A 25,286-nucleotide genomic window follows, 5' to 3' on the forward strand; every position below is an offset into this window, starting at 1 on the left:
GATGAAACTTTTATTAAGTTATTGATCTGACTTCTTCACATTGAAGTTCAAGTTTTTATGACATCAAAAATGTACTAGGTTTAGCTCCTAGTACACTGGCTTAAACTGAGTGAGAAACTGCCCTTAGGGAGCACTAGGGATTCCTGCAGAAAGACCTCTGCAGCTGTAAAGATGATATTGACATCATGACATCTTGTTTCTGAAATGAGTGCCAGAGGTGAAGAAAGGCAATGCCTAAGTAGCTCTTCAGCTAGTACAAATTAGTTAGAAACCATCTCAGCATTGGATCAAGCTAAAGAGTTGGAAATGTAGGAACAGCTGGAAGATGGCTTTATAGTCCCAAAGCTGGAAAAAAATATTGGCATGGCACACTGGGCATGAACCTAGGAACAGCTTTACTGATATTTCTAACTTTGTATATAAGTGGCACCAAATATGACTTTGGCACTGAGAAAATGTTGGGGCAAGTCTTCAGAGCATGTTTATTTATTTTTTTTATTAATTATTGGTAAATCCACTATGTTAGTATATATGTATATGTAAAGTATTGTATTATTAATGTAAAATTTGTTTTGATGCTATACCATATAATCATTTTACACAAACCAAAAATTCTGCTCAGTAGCTTATGTACAGTTATAAAACATCCCATAGCTCTCCACTATACTTTTCAGAGTCCTTTAGGAGTAATGTCAAAGGGCATTACCATTTGATTGATATCACTAGAACAATATTGTTCCATTTTGACCATGTTTAATGATTCAGGTCACTAGTCAAAATAATACTCAGTGGCTTTGTCTAATACATAAAACCTTTCTTCAAAGAGACTACAGAAATATGAGCTTTTTCTTTTGAGAAAAAATGATTCCATCTTAGACACTTATTTTTGATACTGCACAACTGTATATGAAAACAAAGTAAACCTACAATAATCAATTCAAAACTGCTTTCTTGAGTTGTACTCATAAAGGAAACAAAAAGTTCTATAAAGGAAACAAAAAATAATGATTTCAGGGGCATATAAAGATGCCATCATGAGGCATATAAAGACTTTTATGAACTTATATTTTACTGAGACTGTTTTTTAGGTAAACAAAGCTTGAAAAAAAAGGGGGGGTATAATCTTAACTGGAAAGTTGTTATAGTTATAGGAAGAGAGTTATCAAGATAACTGTTTATAACTATTCAAAAGTCAATGACACCTGGTTGAAAATTTGTTTTTTTTTTTTTTTTTTTTCCCTTACAGACTAAACCATATATGTTACTAAAATTAAATTAAAATAAAACAAAATAAAACAAATTAAAATAAATTAAATTAAAAATAGTCTGATAAGTGTAATACCAGTGGTTTTATTATTATTATTATTATTATTATTATTATTATTATTATTATTATTATTTTATTTTATTTTATTTTGAAGTCTTAGCTTGTTTCAATGTTTCAATTGATTTTGAAACAGGACTTTCCAAAAAAAGTCTTATTTTGCAGTCACGAAAAGTTCATTAAAGAAATATCTCTTTGTATGCAAATACTGTTATAATAGTTCAGGAAAAGACAATAAAACAACAACAACAACAAAAAACAACAACAACAACAATAATAATAATAATAATAAAACACTCGAGGTTTAAGGATGATAGGTTGCCTTGTTAATGTCACAGAATACAGGCCTTAGACAACACTGAGATCTTGAGTTACAGATTAGTTAGCTCTTCAGATGGTCTGATTTGATTTACTCCTGTTGAAGGCATCAGAGCGATATGTACATGTATACATCAGCTAAAAACTCAGGCTTTTGTATTCACCAACCTGCCCTTCTACTTTTCAGGTGTCTCTACAGGCAGTGCTGCTTTCATTTCAGTTATAGGAACTCTATCCAAATTCACATATAAATAATGAAATGTATATTCCAAAAAGTCCATGAAACTGAGGGTGGGATTCTATTTGCAGTTGAAGGTTTTTGTTTGTAGATACTCACAGGTGAACTAAGCTACAGTTCAGCTGAACATTAGATTTCTAGTGTGAATAGAAATTCCCTCATCTTTCCATCTGCCCTGGTCCTAGGGTTCTTCTGTTTCACAGGTTTTGCACTGTATCTGCTGTGTGTGGCTATCTCAGATAAATTAAGGCATCTAAAATGATACATGGTGACTTCATGCAGGGCTCTGAGTGATGTACTTACTCAGTACAGTAAGTGAAGGCTAAGAGCAGTTCAGCCCCCCGTAACATCGAAACTTAGGGTGGGATTCTAGATTGTGGCTAGATGACTTAATGACATTTCTGATACTTTGAGTCATCTTAGATATACTTACAGGGCTGAAAGATATGACACGAGACCAACAGAGACATACATGTTTCTGAAATGAGGAAACAAACTGAGCCTAAGAGCATATCTCACAGTCTTTAAAATGATAGACACATCTTGGAAACTCAATTTTGTGTTTGGGTGGCTCATCAGCTGAACTTATTAGGATCTATGTGCAACATAGACCCGGCAGCCCTCGTGAGGGAGGCTGACGAGGCGAAGGCGGAGCCAGCAGCGCCCCCTCCCCAGCCGTTCAAAAGCTGCCCCTAGGGAACGCGAGCGACCAGGAGCATGGCGAACAGGGCGGGCAAACAGGGCGTGGCGCGTCAGAAGGGAGTGGCGCGGCAGTTCGCGCAAGCAGGGCGTGCAGGAAGGGCAGAGCGCTCCCCCTACACACAAACAACACCTCCTTAACAACAGCCGTAGCTAGGTGATAATGGTCGCCACCAGGCACGGCGCGCTCTCCAGGAAGTCGGTACACACCCAGACCGACTACCTGTTAAAAAATGCCGCATTTCAGGTCACCGGATGCAAGGAGTGTCTGAACCTGTTGCTGCCATTTGCGGGAGGCAGAGAAACTGCGTGTGTGAGGTGCGAGCAGGTGGATGACCTGGTCCGCATGGTGGCGGAGCTCAAGGAGGAGGTGGAGAGGTTGAGGGCCATCAGGGAGTGTGAGCGAGAGATAGACTTGTGGAGTAACTCCCTGCAGGGCCTCAAGGGGAGGTACCGAGGTGAGACTCCTCAAATGGGGGTGGACCCTCTGCCCTGTAGCCGTCGGGCAGAGGGAGGGGATCTGGGAGCTGAGGAGGAATGGAAACAGGTCCCTGCTCGACATCGCAGGCAACGCCCTCCCCTTCCGGCCCCGCATTCCCAGGTGCCCTTACGCAACAGGTTCGAGGCCCTGGAGCTCGACAGACCAGTAGCTGAGGAAGAGGTAGCAAATGTTCCCAGGAGGATGCCTAGGGCGAGGAGGTCGACTCCACGCCTCAGGACTGCCTCCACCAAGAAAGACAGGAGGGTTATTGTTGTTGGAGACTCGATTCTTAGGGGAACAGAGGGCCCTATTTGTCGGCCTGACCCTACCCGTAGGGAAGTCTGCTGTCTCCCTGGGGCCAGGGTCAGGGATGTTGCCAGGAAGCTTCCCAACCTGGTACGCCCCTCTGACTATTACCCTCTTTTGATAGTCCAGGCGGGCAGTGACAACATCGAAGAGAGAAGCCTGAAGGCTATCAAAAGAGACTTTAGGGGACTGGGTCGGTTAGTGGATGGAGCGGGAGTGCAGGTGGTGTTTTCATCCATCCCTATGGTGGCAGGGAGGGGTTCAGAGAGGACACGGAAAGCCCACCTGTTAACACGTGGCTCTGGGGCTGGTGCCAACGTAGAAATCTTGGGTTTTTTGAACATGGGGCACTTTACTCAGCACCTGGCCTGATGGCCGCAGACGGGTCGCTATCTTTTAGGGGAAAAAGGATCCTGGGCCAGGAGCTGGCAGGGCTCATTGAGAGGGCTTTAAACTAGGTAGGAAGGGGGATGGGGCTGAAGCTAGGATTATTGGGGCTGTGCCAGGGGGAACAATGGCAAGGCCGGAGGATAAGGCAATGGCCCAGCTGAAGTGCATCTACACCAATGCACGCAGCATGGGTAACAAACAGGAGGAGCTGGAAGCCATTGTGTGGCAGGCAGGCTACGACTTGGTTGCCATCACGGAGACGTGGTGGGACCAGTCTCATGACTGGAGTGCTGCAATGCCTGGCTATAAGCTCTATAGAAGGGACAGGCAGCATAGAAGGGGTGATGGTGTGGCTCTCTATATTAGAGAGTCTTTCGAGGTTGTAGAACTCGAGGTTGGGAATGACAAGGTCGAGTCCCTTTGGGTTAGGATTGGCAGGGACAACAAGGCTAGTGTCCTGGTCGGGGTCTGCTATAGACCGCCGAACCAGGATGAGGAGACGGATGAGGAATTCTACAGGCAGCTGACAGAAGTTGCAAAATCGTCAGCTCTTGTACTCGTGGGGGACTTCAACTTCCCTGACATATCCTGGGAGCACAACACAGCCCTGAGAAAGCAGTCTAGGAGGTTTCTGGAGAGCGTGGAAGATAGCTTCCTGATGCAGCTGGTTAGTGAACCTACCAGGGGTGGTGCCCCGCTAGACCTTCTCTTCACAAACAGAGAAGGACTGGTGGAGGATGTGATTGTCGGGAGCAGTCTTGGGCAGAGTGACCACGAAATGGTGGAGTTAACTATTCTTGGCGAGGCCAGGAAGGGGACCAGTAAAACCACTGTATTGGACTTTCGGAGGGCTGACTTTGAGCTGCCGAGGACACTGGTTGGTGGAGTCCCTTGGGAGGTGGTTCTGAAGGGCAGAGGAGTCCAGGAAGGCTGGGCGCTCTTCAAGAGGGAAATCTTAATGGCGCAGGAACGGTCTGTCCCCACGTGCCCAAAGACAAGCTGGCGGGGAAGAAGACCGGCCTGGCTCAACAGAGAATTGTGGCTTGATCTTAGGAGAAAAAAGAGGGTTTATAAGCTTTGGAAAAGTGGGCAGGCCACTAGGGAGGACTTTAAGGATGTAGCGAGGCTGTGCAGGGACAAAATTAGGAAGGCCAAAGCTCATCTGGAGCTCAATCTGGCTTCTGCCGTTAAAGATAACAAAAAACGTTTCTATAAATACATCAACACAAAAAGGAGGACTAAGGAGAATCTCCATCCTTTACTGGATGCGGGGGGAAACTTAGTTACAAGAGATGAGGAAAAGGCAGAGGTGCTCAATGCCCTCTTTGCCTCAGTCTTTAGCGGCAATACCAGTTGTTCTCTGGATACTCAGTACCCTGAGCTGGTGGAAGGGGATGGGGAGCAGGATGTGGCCCTCACTATCCATGAAGAACTGTTTGGTGACCTGCTACGGCACTTAGATGTGCACAAGTCGATGGGGCCAGATGGGATCCACCCAAGGGTACTGAGAGAACTGGCAGAGGAGCTGGCCAAGCCACTGTCCATCATTTATCAGCAGTCCTGGCTATCGGGGGAGGTCCCAGTTGACTGGTGGCTAGCAAATGTGACGCCCATCTACAAGAAGGGCCGGAGGGCAGACCCGGGAAATTACAGGCCTGTCAGTTTGACCTCAGTACCAGGGAAGCTCATGGAGCAGATTATCTTGAGTGTCATCATGCAGCACTTACAGGCCAACCAGATGATCAGGCCCAGTCAGCATGGGTTTATGAAAGGCAGATCCTGCTTGACGAACCTGATCTCCTTCTATGACAAAGTGACGCGCTGGGTGGATGAGGGAAAGGCTGTGGATGTGGTCTACCTTGACTTCAGCAAGGCTTTTGACACCGTCTCCCACAGCATTCTCCTCAAGAAACTGGCTGCTCTTGGCTTGGACTGGCGCAGCCTTCGTTGGGTTAGAAACTGGCTGGATAGCCGGGCCCAAAGAGTCGTGGTGAATGGAGCCAAGTCCAGTTGGAGGCCAGTCACTAGTGGCGTCCCCCAGGGCTCAGTGCTGGGGCCGGTCCTCTTTAATATCTTCATTGATGATCTGGACGAGGGCATCGAGTGCACCCTCAGTAAGTTTGCAGATGACACCAAGTTAGGTGCGTGTGTCGATCTGCTTGAGGGTAGGAAGGCTCTGCAGGAGGATCTGGATAGGCTGCACCGATGGGCTGAGGTCAACTGCATGAAGTTCAACAAGGCCAAGTGCCGGGTCCTCCACCTGGGGCGCAATAACCCCAAGCAGAGCTACAGGCTGGGAGAGGAATGAGCCAGCAGTGTGCTCAGGTGGCCAAGAAAGCCAATGGCATCCTGGCTTGTATCAGAAACAGTGTGACCAGCAGGGCTAGGGAGGTGATCGTCCCCCTGTACTCAGCTCTGGTGAGGCCGCACCTCGAGTACTGTGTTCAGTTTTGGGCCCCTCACTACAAGAAGGACATGGAGGTGCTTGAGTGGGTGCAGAGAAGGGCGACGAAGCTGGTGAGGGTCCTGGAGAACAAGTCCTATAAGGAGCGGCTGAGGGAGCTGGGCTTGTTCAGCCTGGAGAAGAGGAGGCTCAGGGGCGACCTTATCGCTCTTTATAGGTACCTCAAGGGAGGCTGTAGCGAGGTGGGGGTTGGCCTGTTCTCCCACGTGCCTGGTGACAGGACGAGGGGGAATGGGCTTAAGGTGAGCCAGGGGAGTTTTAGGTTAGATGTTAGGAAGAACTTCTTCACTGAAAGGGTAGTTAGGCATTGGAACAGGCTGCCCAGGGAAGTGGTGGAGTCACTATCCCTGGAAGTCTTCAAAAGACGTTTAGATGTAGAGCTTAGGGACATGGTTTAGTGGGGACTGTTAGCGTTAGGTCAGAGGTTGGACTCGATGATCTTGAGGTCTCTTCCAACCTAGAAATTCTGTGGTTCTATGATAGACAATAATGACCAAATAACTAGACACTCATTGGTCTTCGAATCTGTGAGCTAAAATCCTACCTTGAGTAATGATAGCAATTTATCTGTCATCTTTCCTAACCACTTTCATGGTTAGAATTTATAGCAATAAATCCTTTATATTCTGGACAATAGGCAAGCTCTACACTGTTCTCTCATTATTAAACCAGAGATGATCCATAAACAGGTATGATCCATACTTCAGCTGATCTGTGCTGGCAGCATTTAACTAATAATGCTCATCCCCAGACATGTTTTCTAATCAGAGGACAGGATTACCTAAATAGACAAGATTATTACTATTGCTATTAATATTTCTTTGCTATTATTTGAATCAAACAATTTTGAATAGCCAGAAGACCATCTACCATTCCATAGTCCAAGCTAAAGAACCATAACAGATATGTAATAAGGGATTTAAGGTGTAAAGACCTCATAAGCCTTTTTAGAAGGTGTAGCATTAAAGTGTGGCAAACTAGCATTCCTCTTTGTAATGCAGAATCAAGATTTAAGAAAAACATATATTTAGTCAAAGGTTTCATGCTTATGTTTCTGTAGCTGAGCTGTGGCTTGGTAGTTGCTAGCAACAAGCAAACACGTGGTCAAATATTATTATTATTAAAGGTAATTTGTTTCATCTAAAGCAATAAATAGTTTGTGGTTTAAAAATAAAACTGCAAATGTGGAGAAGACCAAACAAAACTGTATTAGAATTCCCCCATTTCCAAATGTTTTTAGTCTTTCCATTGACACCTAAAAAAAAACCCAAAACAAACCAAACCAAACCAAACCAAACCAAACCAAACCAAAACAACATGAATATGTTGGACTCACTATCCTCAAAGATATCAACTTTGCAAGCATTTAAGACATACTGCATGAGGCAAGTTAAAGTTTAGGTAACACAACTGTGAGAAGTCGTGACTAGAAATTTTCTGGCAAAGTCCAGTCTAACTAAAAAACAGTATTTAATTAGACTCCGGTGTATTTTATCTATGGTGCAGGGTTTTTGTATCCAGCACAGAAACAAGCACATTCCACTCACCACAGCTGTTTTGTCAGAATGACATTCGCACAGTAAAACGACTAATAACTGCAAGTCAGCTTCAGTGCTTCAGGAAATTAGCCATCAGGGTCTAGGAAACTTCTGGCATGCTGGAATTTTGGTGGAAAAAAAAGCTGTAGATAACTTTTTAAATCTGTTTTGCACCAAGACCCTTCCTCTCAACACATTTCTTATATATATATATTTCTTATATATATATAAAATATACATTTTTCAGCTTGTCTAAACTTCAGTATAGGTTACATGAATTTGAAATTTCACCAGAAATGTATGCTTGGTTTAAACAAACAAACAAACAAAAAAGTCACTTCATATTATTACAAATATCTTCCTTCCTTTTGACCAATAAAGAGCTTGAAGACAATAAATTTCAACAATATTAATTCCCAATTTGTAAAAGCAAAATAAATTTTGTAACTGTAATCTTACAGGCATTAATAATTTTTGACACAAATTACAGCATTTAAGTATGTAACCAGATGACTGAACCCAAAAATTAAGTGTCTCAGCAGTTATGTGTAATCATTTGGTTTGCCATTATATATGTACACACTGTTGATTCTGGAAATGACTGCAGGTGAAAAATTGAAGACCAGGTTATGTCTCTTTTTAAAGCATAGTCCTTAATGTAATTTGTATCTTAATACACATTTGCAGCATATATTGTAATTGTTTCTCTAAAGCTCATATCTATGCTATGAATACATAACATCAGTAGCACAGATTGCATATTATACCTCCAGAATACCAACTGTGTTTTAAAATGCCTATTGATTGGAAAGTAGTAATTTGCATATGATGTGCAGGAGCTGCTGAAGTTTCAACATTTTTTTACATGATAAGGTTTAGTAGTTCATATTATTATGCCTACTGAAGTTAACCTTAAAGAGTATTGCAGAAAACCAGAAATACAATATTCTTTAAGGTTAAGATATTCTTAACTGCTCATGTGCAATGTAGATATTACTATAATGAATACTCAATGAACAAATGGAAAAAAGTTTATTAGTGGAAAGATAACAACTAGTTAAGAAATTCTCAATTTCTGTCTGAAAATCCTTGCAAATTGATTAAAAAAAAAAAAAAAAAAAAAAAAGAAAGAAAAAACAAATTGCTTAGAAATAATAAAGCCCGTCACCATTACAAGATTACTAAAAAAGCTAAATGTGTTGAACTGACCTACTATGCCAATATTTTCAATACAAGATGCACTACTCAGAGAAACATTCCATATTGGGTTAATGTGGCAAGAAGGGTTTGGTTGCAGGGGGGGATTCAGGGGTTTCCTCTGTGAGCAGAACCCAGCAGCTGCCCCATGTCAGATCAGAGCCAGCTCCAGATGGCTCCAAAAGGGACCCACTAATGGCCAGAGCTGAACCAGTGACCGATGTTGATTGGGCCTCTGGGAAGGTATATTTAAGAAAGGGAATAAAGTGCTGCACATCTGCAGCTGGGAGCAGCTCGGAGAGCTTACAGTGAGAACCAGCCCTGCACAAACACCAAGGTCACTGCAGAAGGAAGGCAGGAGTTAGTCCAGGTGCAAAAGAAGTTCCCCTGCGGCCTGAAGAGAGGCTCATGGAGAGGTGGGGCAGGCTGTCCCTCTGCAGCTCATGGGTAAAATGGTGGAACAGATCTCCGTGCTGTGGAGGAGCCAACGGTGGAGCAGGTGGATGTGGCCTGAAGGAGGCTGAGGACCATGGAGCATGCCCCAGCAGGAGCAGACTTTAGGCCAGAGCTGTGGCCCATGGAGACATGGAGCATGTGTCCCCCCCATGCATGTTGGGGACACATGTTGGAGCAGTTTGGTCCCTGTAGTATGGACCATATTGGAGCAATTCTTGAAGAGCTGCTGCTGTCTGTGGGAAGCCTGTGCTGGATACATTTGGGAAGGACAGCATCCTGTGGGAGGATTGGAGCATTGGAGCAGGGGAAGACAGTGACCGTGAAGGAGTGGCAGAGACAAAGCATTAGGGAATGATCACAGCCCCCCTTCCCCTTTCCCCTGTGCAGTCACTCAGGGGGAGGAGGTGGTAAAAGAGGGTGGATGGGGGGAAGGTGTTTTTAGTTTGCTTTTAGTGTCTCACTGCTCAAATCTGCTAGTGATACACAAGAAATTACATTAATCTCCTGTGCTGACTCTGTTTTGTCTGTGACGATAATTGTTGAGTGATCGCCCTGTCCTTATCTCAACCCTTGAGCCCTTTCCATTGTATTTTCTGCCCTTTTCCTTTGAGGAGGATGAGTCAAAGAGCAGTTGTGGTGGACTTCAGCTATCCAGCCAGATAAAACCATCAAATATGTCCTATGGAAGAGAATAAGTACTCAGAGTACAATTCCCAAATTGTATTTTAGAAAATAAGAAGCAGTTTGATGTTTTGCTCAGTTGATTCCATTGAATCTGTTTTCAGTTCAAACTGTGTTTGGTCCATTCAAATTAAAAAAAAATAAAATAAATTAAAATTACAATGATATTAAAAATATGTTCATCAGAAATACATACATATGTGTATATATATGTGTATGCATGCAAATATATATATATATATAGCATGTAGAAAATAAATATGGTTGAAACTCCAGTTTCAACTTGCAAATTATTGAAATAAAATATTTTTAAATAGCTTTCTTCCATAGTAATATGTGAATAATGAGACCTGGTAATCTGTCGTGGTTTAACCCGACCGGCAGCTAAACACCACGCAGCCGTTCGCTCACCCTCCCCCCTCCCTCTCTGGGACGGGGGAGAGAAATGGAAAGTGAAGCCCGTGAGTTGAGATAAAGACAGTTTAATAAGACAGGAAAAAAAAATAACAAAATAATAATAACAATAATAATAATGATGATACAATGGTGATAATACGAAAGTAATAATAGTATGTACAAACAAGTGATGCACAATGCAATTGCTCACCACCCGCTGACCGATGCCCAGCCTAACCCCGAGCAGTCCGGCCCCCTCCCCCCGGCTAGCCACCCCTATATATTGTTTAGCATGACGTCAGATGGTATGGAATACCCCTTTGGCTAGTTTGGGTCACCTGTCCTGGGTCTGTCCCCTCCCAGCTCTTACTGCACCCCCCAGCCTGCCCGTTGGCAGGACAGAGCAAAGGCTGAGATGTCCTTGGCTTAGTATAAGCACTGCTCTGCAACAATTAAAGCATCGGGGTGTTATCAGCACTCTTCTCATTCTAAGCCAAAACACAGCATTCCACCAGCTACTAGGAAGAAAATTAATTCTGTGCTAACTGAAACCAGGACATCTATCCACCCCTTATTCCATACCATTTATGTCATGCTCAGGTTACACTCTTTTCCATACATTCTAATTAGTCACCTATAGTAATCATGGTAGTGATAACATACAGTATAATATACTATTTAACATGGTGCAATTCAGTTCATGGGCTATTCTCACCCAGTATTAAATCTCCTTGAGGTACACACCGGACCTCTCCGTTCTTTTGCATCACCCACCAAGTATATCCAGGTCCCTGAGCGAAAACAATTCCACGAATAGGTTTGCCTTTTCCTGAGGCAGGAGTAGCCCAGACTGTTTTACCCAGCATATTTTTTACATGCACTACAGGAACTTTATCCCCATCTACAGTACGTAACAGGTTTGATTGGGCAGGTCCAGCTCGGTTGGTAGATCCCCTAGTATTGACTAACCAGGTGGCCTTTGCCAAATGCGTATCCCAGTTTTTGAACGTCCCAGCGCCCATTGCTTTCAAGGTAGTCTTTAACAGGCCATTGTATCGTTCAACTTTCCCGGAGGCTGGTGCATGATAGGGGATGTGATACACCCATTCAATACCATGTTCTTTGGCCCAAGTGTCTATAAGGTTGTTTCGGAAGTGAGTCCCATTGTCTGATTCTATTCTTTCTGGGGTGCCATGTCGCCATAGGACTTGCTTTTCAAGGCCCAGGATGGTGTTCCGGGCGGTAGCATGAGGCACAGGATATGTTTCCAGCCATCCGGTGGTTGCTTCCACCATTGTAAGTACGTGGCGCTTGCCATTGCGAGTTTGAGGGAGTGTGATGTAATCAATCTGCCAGGCCTCTCCATATTTATATTTCAGCCATCGTCCTCCATACCAAAGAGGCTTTGACCGTTTGGCTTGCTTGATTGCAGCACATGTTTCACAGTCATGAATAACCTGTGCTATAGCGTCCATGGTCAAGTCCACCCCTCGATCACGAGCCCATCTGTATGTTGCATCTCTACCTTGATGGCCTGAGGTGTCATGGGCCCATCGGGCTATAAATAATTCACCTTTATGCTGCCAATCCAGGTCCACCTGAGCTACTTCAATCTTAGCAGCCTGATCCACCTGCTGGTTGTTTTGATGTTCTTCAGTAGCCCGATTCTTGGGCACATGAGCATCTACGTGGCGTACTTTCACAGCCAGGTTCTCTACCCGAGCAGCAATATCTTGCCACAATGCAGCAGCCCAGATAGGTTTGCCCCTACGCTGCCAGTTGTTTTGCTTCCATTGCTGTAACCATCCCCACAGGGCATTTGCTACCATCCATGAATCGGTGTAGAGATAGAGAACTGGCCATTTTTCTCGTTCAGCAATGTCTAAAGCCAGCTGAATGGCTTTCACTTCTGCAAACTGACTCGATTCACCTTCTCCCTCAGCAGCTTCTGCAACTCGTCGCGTAGGACTCCATACAGCAGCCTTCCATCTCCGATGCTTCCCCACAATACGACAGGACCCATCAGTGAACAGGGCATATTTCTTTTCATTCTCTGGCAACTGGTTGTACAGTGGGGCTTCTTCAGCACGACCCACCTCCTCCTCTGATGATATCCCAAAGTATTTGCCTTCTGGCCAGTCCATGATCACTTCCAATATTCCTGGGCGACTGGGGTTTCCTATTCGAGCCCGCTGAGTAATCAGTGCAACCCACTTGCTCCATGTAGCATCAGTTGCATGATGCGTAGAGGGGACCCTTCCCTTGAACATCCAGCCTAGTACCGGTAATCGGGGTGCTAGGAGGAGCTGCGCTTCAGTACCGACCACCTCCGAAGCAGATCGAACTCCTTCATATGCTGCCAATATCTCCTTTTCAGTTGGAGTATAGCGGGCCTCAGATCCTCTGTATCCCCGACTCCAAAACCCCAGAGGCCGACCTCGAGTTTCCCCAGGTTCTTTCTGCCAGAGGCTCCAGGTGGGGCCGTTCTCCCCGGCTGCAGTGTAGAGCACATTCTTTACATCTGGTCCTGTTCGAACTGGCCCAAGGGCTACTGCATGGACTATTTCCTGCTTGATTTGTTCAAAGGCTTGTCGTTGTTCAGGGCCCCATTCAAACTCATTCTTCTTACGAGTTACTTGGTAGAGTGGGTTTACAATCAGACTGTAATTTGGGATGTGCATTCTCCAAAACCCCACAACACCTAGGAAAGTCTGTGTTTCTTTTTTGTTAGTTGGTGGAGACATAGCTGTTATTTTGTTGATCACATCCATTGGGATTTGACGACGTCCATCTTGCCATTTTATTCCTAAAAACTGGATCTCCCGTGCAGGTCCTTTGACTTTATTTTGTTTTATGGCAAAACCGGCTTTCAGAAGGATTTGGACTATTTTCTTCCCTTTCTCGAAAACTTCCTCTGCTGTGTCACCCCACACAATAATGTCATCGATGTACTGCAGGTGTTCAGGAGCTTCCCCCTGCTCTAGTGCAGACTGGATCAGCCCATGGCAAATGGTAGGGCTGTGTTTCCACCCCTGGGGCAGCCTATTCCAAGTATATTGGACTCCCCTCCAAGTGAAGGCAAATTGTGGCCTGCACTCTGCTGCTAGAGGGATGGAGAAAAATGCATTAGCGATATCAATTGTGGCGTACCACTTGGCTGCCTTCGATTCAAGTTCATACTGAAGTTCCAGCATGTCCGGCACTGCAGCACTCAGTGGTGGCGTGACTTCGTTCAGGCCGCGATAGTCCACTGTTAGTCTCCACTCGCCATTAGACTTTCGCACTGGCCATATGGGACTATTGAAAGGTGAATGAGTCTTGCTGATCACTCCTTGGCTCTCCAATTGACGAATTAGCTTATGGATGGGAATCAGGGAGTCTCGGTTGGTGCGATATTGCCGCCGGTGCACAGTTGTGGTAGCAATTGGCACTTGCTGTTCTTCGACCCTCAGCAACCCCACAACAGAGGGGTCCTCTGAGAGACCAGGCAAGGTAGATAATTGTTTAATGCCCTCTGTCTCTAAGGCAGCAATACCAAAAGCCCACCGGAACCCTTTTGGGTCCTTGCAGTATCCTCTTCTAAGATAGTCTATGCCAAGGATACATGGAGCATCCGGACCAGTCACAATGCGGTGCTTTTCCCACTCATTCCCAGTCAGACTCACTTCAGCCTCCAATACAGTCAACTGCTGAGATCCCCCTGTCACTCCACAAATATAGATGGGCTCTGGTCCTTTATAGCTCGATGGCATTATAGTACATTGTGCACCGGTGTCTACTAAAGCCTTATACTTCTGTGCGCGTGATGTGCCAGGCCATCGAATCCACACAGTCCAATAAACTCGATTGTCCCTTTCCTCCCCCTGGCTGGAGGCAGGGCCCCCCTAATCCTGGTCAGAATCTTCCTCGTTTCTGTGTTTGAAGGACTGTCTGCTGGAAGTTGGAGCAGCAAACTTTTCGGAGAATCCCTTTTTCCTGATTGTTTTCTTTTGCAACTCACGTACCCGTGCCTCTAGGGTCGCGGTAGATTTTCCATCCCACTTTCTCATGTCCTCTCCATGGTCTCGTAAGTAAAACCACAGGGTGGCACGGGGTGAGTACCCACCATATCGTCTTCCTTGTGTGGGTGAACGCCTACCCCTGACAGCTGAGACACTGCTTTGTACAGGTGCGAAGGAGAATAATCTCTCTTCAAGTTGGTGCACCTTTTCAGAAAGTTTCTCCCAAGTGTTCTCCTTTGGTCGGTGGGCACTGGTTGGTTCAGGTGGGGAGGACAATAGATTCTCTTCAAGTTGGTGAACCTTTTCAGAAAGTTTCTCCACAGCTGAGACGCAGGCCTGTAAGGAAGAGGAGAGACTTTCTTCGTACTGCCGGAGTTGTTTAGCCGCTTCACCCACTGTGGGTTCCTCATCCTCTTTCCAGGCCATTATTGCCAATGAGCTGGCATATGATGATGGTGCACTCCGTACAAACTTCCGCCACATGGGTCGTGTACACTTGACTTCATCTGGATCTGTGGATGTTTGTTTGACGTCTGGATCCTCATAAATCACTTCCCGTACGGCTAATTCCCTCAGGTACTGGATTCCCTTCTCCATAGTGGTCCACTTGCCTGGTAGACATAAAATATCTTCCTTGAAGGGATACCTTTCCCTCACAGCTGAGAGGAGACGCCTCCAGAGGCTGGTGGGTCGTGCTCCATCTGCAATTGCTTTGTCAATGCCGGCGTCTCGAGCAAGGGATCCCAGCCGCTTGGCTTCCCTGCCGTCTAATTCCACACAATTGGCTCCAGAGTCCCAGCACCGGAGCAGCCAGGTGACAAGCTGCTCACCTATACAGCGACCAAAATCTTTTCGCACATCTCGTAGCTCGCGCTCGTTTAGGCTTCGGGTAGTTACTGTTGCTCTTTCGGCATCCTCATCTTCCTCCTCCTGAATCCTTGACGGCCCAGCGTCGTCATCATCTTCGTCATCTCTATACTTAGTTTTGGCAGAAGCCTTACCTGGATTGGCAGAAGACTCTCTGCGTTCTAAACGACTTGAATTTCTATACCATATTTTCACCTTCTCTACAGGGGCAGCTTGCACTGCTACTGCTCGTTTCTCTGACTTTGCTACAGGGTCTGCCACAGGGGTTGGAATGCCCTCTGCAGGGTCAACTTGCACTGCTACAGCTCGTTTCTCTGACACGGCCACAGGAGCTGGAGCGGCTACAGGAGCTGGAGTTGGAGCTGGAGCAGTTGCAGGAGCTGGGACTGGAGCAGTAGTAGGAGCTGGAGCTAGAGCGGCTTCAGGAGCTGGAGCTGGAGCGGCTTCAGGAGCTGGGACTGGAGCAGTTGCAGGAACTGGGACTGGAGTAGCGGCCGGAGCTGGAACTGGAGCGACTGCAGGAACTGGGACTGGAGCAGCTGCAGGAGCTGGAGCTGGAGCAGCTTCAGGAGCTGGGACTGGAGCAGTTGCAGGAGCTGGAGCTGGAGCGGCTGCAGGAGCTGGAGCTGGAGCGGCTGCAGGAGCTGGGACTGGAGCGGCTGCAGGAGCTGGGACTGGAGCGGCTGCAGGAGCTGGGACTGGAGCGGCTGCAGGAGCTGGGACTGGAGCGGCTGCAGGAGCTGGGACTGGAGCGGCTGCAGGAGCTGGGACTGGAGCGGCTGCAGGAGCTGGGACTGGAGCGGCTGCAGGAGCTGGGACTGGAGCGGCTGCAGGAGCTGGGACTGGAGCGGCTGCAGGAGCTGGGACTGGAGCGGCTGCAGGAGCTGGGACTGGAGCGGCTGCAGGAGCTGGGACTGGAGCGGCTGCAGAATCCACCGTAGGGGTCACAGTGGCCGTTGGATCTGTCACAGGGTTTGGAGTGGCCGCAGGGTCTGTCACTAAGTTGACAGCAGTATCAATGGCAGCTCGATAGGCATGAGCCAGGCCCCAGCACGTTACAATGATTTGTGTTACTTTGGAACTGCCAGAATCATTACACCTTTTTTTCAAGCATTCTGCCAGTTTTTGAGGATTTTGCCATTGTTCAGGGGTGAATTTCCAACACACTGGGGGTGCCAACTGCTCTAGATGCCTGCCCATATCCACCCATACTCCCTGCCACCCACAACTATACTGCCTCCGGGCAGATCTCCGGATGAGCTTCATAAGTAGTTGTTTAACTTTAAGCAGAATCTGAAGTGCATTCATGAGGCAGAACAACAAGACTATGGTATTCTGAGTATTCCAGAAATATTCAATATCTTGGAGAGCTATTGTGACAAGCTCAGGGGATAAGAGGGTGGTGAAGGAGGAAGGCAGAGTGACCCAGGAGGATACAGGGGTGGTGAAGGAGAAAGGGAGAGTAAGCAAGTAAGGAAAAATATCCTCCCCTTTCCCCTCCACAGATTGACTCTCTAATGGAGAAAAACAATAGGTATAATTGCTAATAGTTCCCAAGATGCTGTTTCCAAAGTACAGAGTCCACGATGTTACTGAGTATAAATACCAAGTTAGAGTCATGACCAGATATCTTATCGTCTCATAAGCCATTGCTATAACACTTAGTACCATAATGGTCTGAAACCAGGGCCCGGAGAGGAGAAACAACACTACAGAGAGCAAATACGGAAAATAATGTACTATAATACTCAATTTGGAAAACAGGCGCAGCAGAGTTGTGATTAAAGCAATCAGCATTATGACAAGTGACTATTAAGCAGGTCTAATCCTTACACCAATTTTAGTTTAACACACTCTGATCAGATCTGCCGTTATCTCAACCTTTCGGGCCCCACGTTGGGCGCCAAAAAGACTGTCGTGGTTTAACCCGACCGGCAGCTAAACACCACGCAGCCGTTCGCTCACCCTCCCCCCTCCCTCTCTGGGACGGGGGAGAGAAATGGAAAGTGAAGCCCGTGAGTTGAGATAAAGACAGTTTAATAAGACAGGAAAAAAAAATAACAAAATAATAATAACAATAATAATAATGATGATACAATGGTGATAATACGAAAGTAATAATAGTATGTACAAACAAGTGATGCACAATGCAATTGCTCACCACCCGCTGACCGATGCCCAGCCTAACCCCGAGCAGTCCGGCCCCCTCCCCCCGGCTAGCCACCCCTATATATTGTTTAGCATGACGTCAGATGGTATGGAATACCCCTTTGGCTAGTTTGGGTCACCTGTCCTGGGTCTGTCCCCTCCCAGCTCTTACTGCACCCCCCAGCCTGCCCGTTGGCAGGACAGAGCAAAGGCTGAGATGTCCTTGGCTTAGTATAAGCACTGCTCTGCAACAATTAAAGCATCGGGGTGTTATCAGCACTCTTCTCATTCTAAGCCAAAACACAGCATTCCACCAGCTACTAGGAAGAAAATTAATTCTGTGCTAACTGAAACCAGGACATAATCCTACATGTTTTTGAAGATTGCTCTTTTTCAGTATTCAGCCATCTTTGTTCATAATACAACTTATATTGTGAAGTGCCATGACCTGCAACAAATCCCATTTTATCAGAAGAAGAAATGGCACTGCCAGCTTCCTGTCTCCAGACTTGATTCTACATTGATACACTCAAAAACATTGCCTCTTTTGTGGACACTGCACTTCTTTAAAAAATAAGCTTTTTCCTCCTTAGTGTTTTCATAAAGTTTTTATTGTTGTTGTTGCTGTTTTCCTGTAATCCATAGCATAATTACAAATCTTTTCCATGTGTAATTTATGTGATATTACTGTACTTTCAATTTCAGCTTCCTGATTTGGAGCCTATATGCCACCAAAGTTATTTGTTAATAAACATGGAAAATGCCTGACAGTACAGTTGCTGAGAAGACAGATAAAATGTACCACTTTCAGCATAAAGAATATCTCTAGATTTTAGGAAAATATGTTGCAACTGTAATAACTGAAGATATTTGCAGAGAACGGTTTCCTTTGGAATATGGAATATTTGGAAAATTTCTTAAAAGCTATCATAGCACTATCACATTTGTTTACAGTTGAAGTATCAAGGGACTAATTTCCTTGACATAAAGTTTAGTTAGAAATAAATTCATAAATAAATAAATAAATAAATGTGATAGGAACAGAATAAATTCTACAGGCTCCATAAGAGTCTAATGTGATAGATTTTAGGATAAGAAATGTATTTTGGATATGAGAAGAAGAGAAAACAAAGCCAGCTGCCTAAGAAGAGACATTTGTTTCCCTCTACTCACTGGCCTTTGGATATATAAAAAGTCATTGCTGGTACATTGTGCATCACTTTATTTTTTCTGTTCTGTTTCATAGGAGCATGATGATGGGATGCTCAGAAATCAGCATTTAGCTGATGTGCTAGGTCATTTTGTTGTAGGAAAAACTGAAAAATTGTATGTTGACTCAACTGTCTTGCAAATAAAAGAGCCCAGGAGACCACAGGAACTTTTTTCCTGGCTGCATGTTTTAACAGTATGCCACTGTTATGGTATATTAATAGCTGTCCATTTATTTAATCTATAATTTTTGTTTTCAAAAGTGCTAATCAAACTATACATGATTACACAAGGCATGCATAATGGAGAAAAGGAGGCTTAGGGGTGATCTTTTTGCTGAGGCGATCGGCTCCGGGGCAGACGTGTTCTGCAGCGGAGCAGGGGACCGAGGCGGACAGGGCTTTTTGTCCGGCATCGAGGCCACTCGGGGGAGCCGCCGGGACCCGGCTGTCCTCGCGAGGGAGGCTGACGAGGCGAGGGCGGAGCCAGCAACGTCAGTGGCGGGCTATTTAAATCAGGCGTTGCCACTGTTTTAGAGCCATTTGCTGAGGCGATCGGCTCCGGGGCAGACGTGTTCTGCAGCGGAGCAGGGGACCGAGGTGGACCGGGCTTTTTGTCCGGCATCGAGGCCACTCGGGGGAGCCGCTGGGACCCGGCTGTCCTCGCGAGGGAGGCTGACGAGGCGAGGGCGGAGCCAGCAGCGCCCCCTCCCCGGCTGTTTAAAAGCTGCCCCTAGGGAGCGCGAGCGACCAGGAGCGCGGCGAACAGGACGGGCAAACAGGGCGTGGCACGTCGAAGGGCGTGGCAGTTTGCGCGGCAGTTCGCGCGGGCAGGGCGCGCGGGGGGCTCATCGTCGCTCTTTTGCAGCTGCCTCTCCCTTCGGTGCTTGTAACCTGCTTGCCTAGAACCTGACCATGGTATCGACCAGGCAGAAAAACGTGGCCTCCGCATCTCGTGAGGCATCTCCAGCCACGGTCGCCAGTGTGGCTACTCAGACGGAGGGCTTGGGGAAACACGCAGCCGTCCAGGTCCTGGGCTGCAGAGTGTGCCCCAGCCTTCTGTCGGTCTCCGACAGCAGTGGTGGGTATGCCTGTGGGAGGTGTGCCCAGGTTGAAGAACTGCTCAGCCAGGTAGCGGAGCTCCGGGAGGAGGTGAACAGGCTCAGGAGCATCAGGGAATCGGAGAGGGAAATTGACTGGTGGAGGTGCGCTCTACCCTCTCTGAGGCAGGCTCACGAGACTGCCACGGCACAGGCGTCTCCTGTTATGCAGAAGACGGAGGTTCCCTCCTCCAGCCAGGCAGCGGGAGGAGACCTAGATCAAGGGGGGGAATGGAGGCAGGTGCCTATTCGGGGTGGTAGGCGAGCCCTCTCTCTGCCCACCTCACCTTCTCATCTACCCTTAAATAGTCGATATGAAGGACTAGAGCAAGACAATCTAAATGACAAAGTAGATGAAAACCCGTCCCAGTTGGAGGGGGCGCCTAAGACAATGCGACCTACACGTCACATTGCCACATCATCCTTCAAAAAAGAAAGAAGGGCTATTGTTATGGGGGGCTCCCTTCTGAAAGGGACAGAGGGACCGATATGCCGACCGGACCCAACCCGCAGAGAAGTCTGTTGCCTCCATGGGGCTCGGGTGAGAGACTTTGCCAAGAAAGTCAAGCGCCTGGTACGGCCCACTGACTACTACCCGCTACTGGTCTTTCAGGCTGGTAGTGATGAAGTAGCAACGAGAAGTCCGAAGGCGATCAAAAGAGACTTTAGGGATTTGGGGCGACTACTTAGAGGATCAGGGGCGCAGGTGGTGTTTGCCTCTGTCCTTCCGATAGGGGGGATCGAAGCTGAAAGACGTACTGTTCACATAAACTCGTGGCTTCGAGACTGGTGTGACCGGCAGAATTTCGGTTTCTTTGATCATGGGAAGGTCTATGCTACACCGGGCCTGATGGCACCGGATGGGATGCGCCTCTCTCGGAGAGGGGTAAGGATCTTAGGTCAGGAGTTGGCAGGGCTGATAGATAGGGCTTTAAACTAGAGTCGAAGGGGGAAGGGGCTAAAACCAGGCGCGCCGGTGAAGACCTAAGGGATGGTACGCTAGAATCAGAGGGGCTGTGTGCCAGTGGGGTCCTTTGGTCAGATCCACAAGGTGCTGAGTGTAAGGAGACGCACCTGAAGTGCTTTTACACGAACGCACGCAGTATGAGGAATAAAATAGATGAGCTAGAAGTCCTGGCCCAGTCCCGCAACAATGACATCATCGGCATAAGCGAAACCTGGTGGGATGAGTCCTGTGACTGGGGTGTTGCGATAGATGGTTACAGGCTCTTCAGGAGGGACAGGCAGGGTAGGCGAGGTGGTGGGGTGGCGATGTATGTGAAGCAGGGGCTGGACTGTGTGGAACTTCAGGTCGGCGATGGCAAAGTTGAGAGCCTCTGGGTAAGGATCAAGGGACGAACGAATAAAGGGGATGTCGTTGTGGGAGTCTATTACAGACCGCCTGGCCAGGATGATAGCGCCGATAAATTATTCTTTACAGAACTAAGAGAGGCCTCGAGATTAACTCCCCTTGTCCTTATGGGGGACTTCAACTTGCCGGACGTTAACTGGGAGTGCCACACGGCTGACACGAGCAAGTCCAGGAGGTTCATGAAGCACCTAGATGATAACTTCTTGGTACAGGTGCTAACGGAGCCAACTAGGAAAGGTGCCCTCCTAGACCTGTTGCTAGAAAACAGAGAGGGTCTGGTGGGAGATGTGGTGATTGGTGGCCGCCTTGGTCATAGCGACCATGAAGTGGTTGAGTTCAAAATTTACGGTGACAGAAGGAAAAGTGCCACCAAAACCTCATCCCTAGATATGGGGAAAGCGGACTTCAGGCTGCTCAGGGAACTAGTCAGTAAGGTCCCCTGGGAAACTGCTCTTGAAGGCCTCGATGTCCGCCAGTGCTGGTCACTCTTTAAGCGATGCCTCCTAGAAGCACAAGATAAGGCAATTCCAAAATATCACAAGTCAGGCAGGCGGGGCAGGAGGCCGGCGTGGCTAACCAGGAATGTTCTAATGGAGATTAGGCGGAAACAGAGAGTGTTTCGCTACTGGAAGGAGGGCCAGGCGTCATGGAAAGAATACAGGGATGCTGTTCGTGTTTGTAGGGAGAAAGTTCGAGTGGCCAAAGCACAGCTAGAGTTGAAGCTGGCTGTGTCTGTGAGAGAAAATAAAAAGGGTTTTTTTAGATATGTAAATGGAAAAAGGAGAACTAAAGAAAACATAGGGCCACTCCTTGATAGGGAAGGTCTCCTCACAGACGATGACGTAGGCAAAGCAGAGACGCTTAACGCCTTCTTTGCCTCTGTCTTCAATGCCGATGATGGGCTTCGGGACCCAGGGTGCCCTGAGCTGGAGGACCGGGACGGTGGGGATGACAAACTCCCAACTGACCCTGAACGTGTGCGGGATTTGCTACTCCACCTGGATCCCTACAAGTCCATGGGTCCGGATGGGATTCATCCCCGGGTGCTGAAAGAGCTGGCGGATGTCATCGCGGAACCTCTCTCAATTATTTTTCAACGATCCTGGGAATTTGGAGAGGTCCCGGTAGACTGGAAGCTGGCAAATGTTGTGCCAATTTTCAAGAAGGGTCAGAAAGAAGACCCTAGCAATTACAGGCCTGTCAGTCTCACGTCAGTGCCTGGTAAAATCATGGAGAAGTTGGTTCTCGGACTTATTGAGGCGCACCTGGGGGACAAAGCAGTCATTGGTCCCAGCCAGCATGGGTTTGTGAAGGGTAGGTCCTGCCTAACTAACCTGATTTCCTTTTATGATAAGATCACCCGTATGGTGGACCAAGGGAAACCAGCTGATGTGATTTTTTTGGACTTCAGCAAGGCTTTTGACACGGTTTCCCATAGGATCCTACTGGACAAAATGTCCACCATACAGCTAAATAAAAACATCATACGATGGGTGAGCAATTGGCTAACGGGCAGGGCCCAAAGGGTTATGGTAAATGGAGCTGCGTCAGGCTGGCGGGCGGTCACCAGTGGGGTCCCTCAAGGCTCCATTTTAGGGCCGGTACTTTTCAATATTTTTATAAACGATCTGGATGTAGGAATAGAGGGTATTTTGAGCAAGTTTGCTGATGACACCAAACTTGGAGGAGTTGTGGACTCAAATGAGGGCATAAAGGCCTTGCAGAGGGATCTGGACAGGTTGGAGAGCTGGGCGATCACCAACCGCATGAAGTTCAATAAGAGCAAGTGCCGGGTCCTGCACCTGGGACGGGGAAACCCTGGCTGCATGTACAGACTGGGCGATGAGACGCTGGAGAGCAGCCTAGAAGAGAGGGATCTGGGGGTCGTGGTAGACAGCAAGTTGAATATGAGCCAGCAGTGTGCCCTGGCAGCCAGGAGGGCCAATCGTATCCTGGGGTGCATCAAGAACGGCATCGCTAGTAGGTCAAGGGAGGTGATTGTCCCGCTCTACTCTGCGCTGGTGCGGCCTCACCTCGAGTACTGTGTGCAGTTCTGGGCACCACAGTATAAAAAGGACATGGAACTGTTGGAAAGTGTCCAGAGGAGGGCTACGAAGATGGTGAAAGGCCTGGAGGGGAAGACGTACGAGGAACGGCTGAGGTCACTGGGCCTGTTCAGCCTGGAGAAGAGGAGGCTGAGGGGGGACCTCATCGCAGTCTACAACTTCCTCGTAAGGGGTTGTCAAGAGGCAGGAGACCTTTTCTCCATTAACACCAGTGACAGGACCCGCGGGAACGGAGTTAAGCTGAGGCAGCGGAAATTTAGGCTGGACGTCAGGAAGGGGTTCTTCACAGAGAGGGTGGTTGCACACTGGAACAGGCTCCCCAGGGAAGTGGTCACTGCACCGAGCCTGTCTGAATTTAAGAAGAGATTGGACTGTGAACTTAGGCACATGGTCTGAACTTTTGGGTAGACCTGTGCGGTGTCAAAGAGTTGGACTTGATGATCCTTAAGGGTCCCTTCCAACTCAGGATATTCTATGATTCTATGATTCTATGATCTTATTGCTCTTTACAGATACCTTAAAGGAGGCCGTAGCAAGGTGGGGGTTGGTCTATTCTCCCACGTGCCTGGTGACAGGACGAGGGGGAATGGGCTTAAGTTGAGCCAGGGGAGTTTTAGGTTGGATGTTAGGAAGAACTTCTTTACCGAAAGGGTTGTTAGACATTGGAACAGGCTGCCCAGGGAAGTGGTGGAGTCACCATCCCTGGAAGTCTTTAAAAGACGTTTAGATGTAGAGCTTAGGGATATGGTTTAGTGAGGACTGTTAGTGTTAGGTCAGAGGTTGGACTCGATGATCTTGAGGTCTCTTCCAACCTAGAAATTCTGTGATTCTGTGATTCTGTGATAATAATTACTTAAGCAATGGAATCCAATGTTAATTTTGATGACACTGGTATGGTCGTTACATTTTTATATACATGCACATGCGCACACACATAAACACACACACAGTTTGCTACTGAAAAATGTGAAAAGCGTGGCTTATACCAAAACAAAAACTGTGCATTTCTGTATTTGGTCAATACAAGTACATTTTGGCATCAAATTTCAGTTATATTTCAGTAATTATTATTTTCTTTTATTAGTTTTGGAAATAAGAAATGAGATACAAACCAATAAAAAGTGGGTCAAGAAGTGGTGTTGCTATGGGAAACAGATATTGAAAGTCCTCTGTAATTTCACAGCTTGAGGAAAATACTAGTTGCTTTTGTGTGTCTCCCATGTGACTTCTCCTGAAGTGACATACTTTAAATTACATTGTATTTCTCAAGGCAAGATACCTGACAGGACATATAAATATATATAATTTATTTATATAGAAAAATGATACACAAAATGAAGGATTGCTCTTTTGATTTTTTTCTTTTTTAAAGTTCAGCGACTACTAACTATAATTTTAAAGTGTATTGGAAATATGTTTTGATATTTATCTTATCTATTTAAAATATTTATCTTCTATATAGTGGCTTCTAGCAATAAGAGTTTAAAAGGCTCATTACCTTACATGACAACAACCATCTTTAGAGGCAGTAAGAGTGGAATACAGCAGCCTTTAGAAAGTGGTTATTAACTTCCTTTCTTGTCCCACTCACCCTGCCCAGAGCATGGTGCAGAAAATGAAGAAAGATAATTGCAAGAATGATATCAGTTAACTTGACAGATTGCCATCTTGTTTTTAAAGTTTTCTTCCGTAGAGCTTATACTGTGTGCTCCAGCACTCCATAAAATTATAGAATCATCAAGGTTGGAAAAGACCTCTGAGATCATCTAGTCCAACCACCCACCTACCACCCATATTGTCTACTAAACCAGGTCCACTGAACTACACCCAACCTTTCCGTAAATGCCCCCAGGGACCGTGACTCCACCACTTCCCCAGGCAACCTGTTCCAGCACCTATCCACTCTTTCTGAGGAGAATTTTTCCCAATACCCTCACTGAACCTTCCCTGGTGCAACTTGAGGCTATTGCTTCTTCTCCTATCACTAGTTATCTGTGAAAAGAGGTAGACTCCCAGCTCCCCACACCTTCCTTTTA

The 25,286-nt window shown here is 46.7% G+C and overlaps 1 protein-coding gene across 11 annotated transcripts in view; it reads right to left on the minus strand.

Annotated features, from left to right (window-relative positions):
- MGAT4C (MGAT4 family member C) overlaps positions 1-25,286 on the minus strand; it is a 391,395-nt gene that overhangs the window by 57,006 nt on the left and 309,103 nt on the right. For 4 of the 11 annotated variants that reach the window (XM_084507474.1, XM_084507475.1, XM_084507479.1 and 1 more), the window contains exon 3: positions 7,768-7,877. The exons of the other annotated variants lie outside the window; for them this stretch is intronic. The gene's annotated coding sequence lies outside the window, so the exon portion shown is untranslated. The remainder of the gene's footprint in view (positions 1-7,767; positions 7,878-25,286) is intronic. 11 annotated transcript variants of the gene reach the window in all.

The sequence above is a fragment of the Aythya ferina genome (genome assembly GCF_964211825.1).
Source record: "Aythya ferina genome assembly, chromosome: 1".
Taxonomy (NCBI): domain Eukaryota; kingdom Metazoa; phylum Chordata; class Aves; order Anseriformes; family Anatidae; genus Aythya; species Aythya ferina.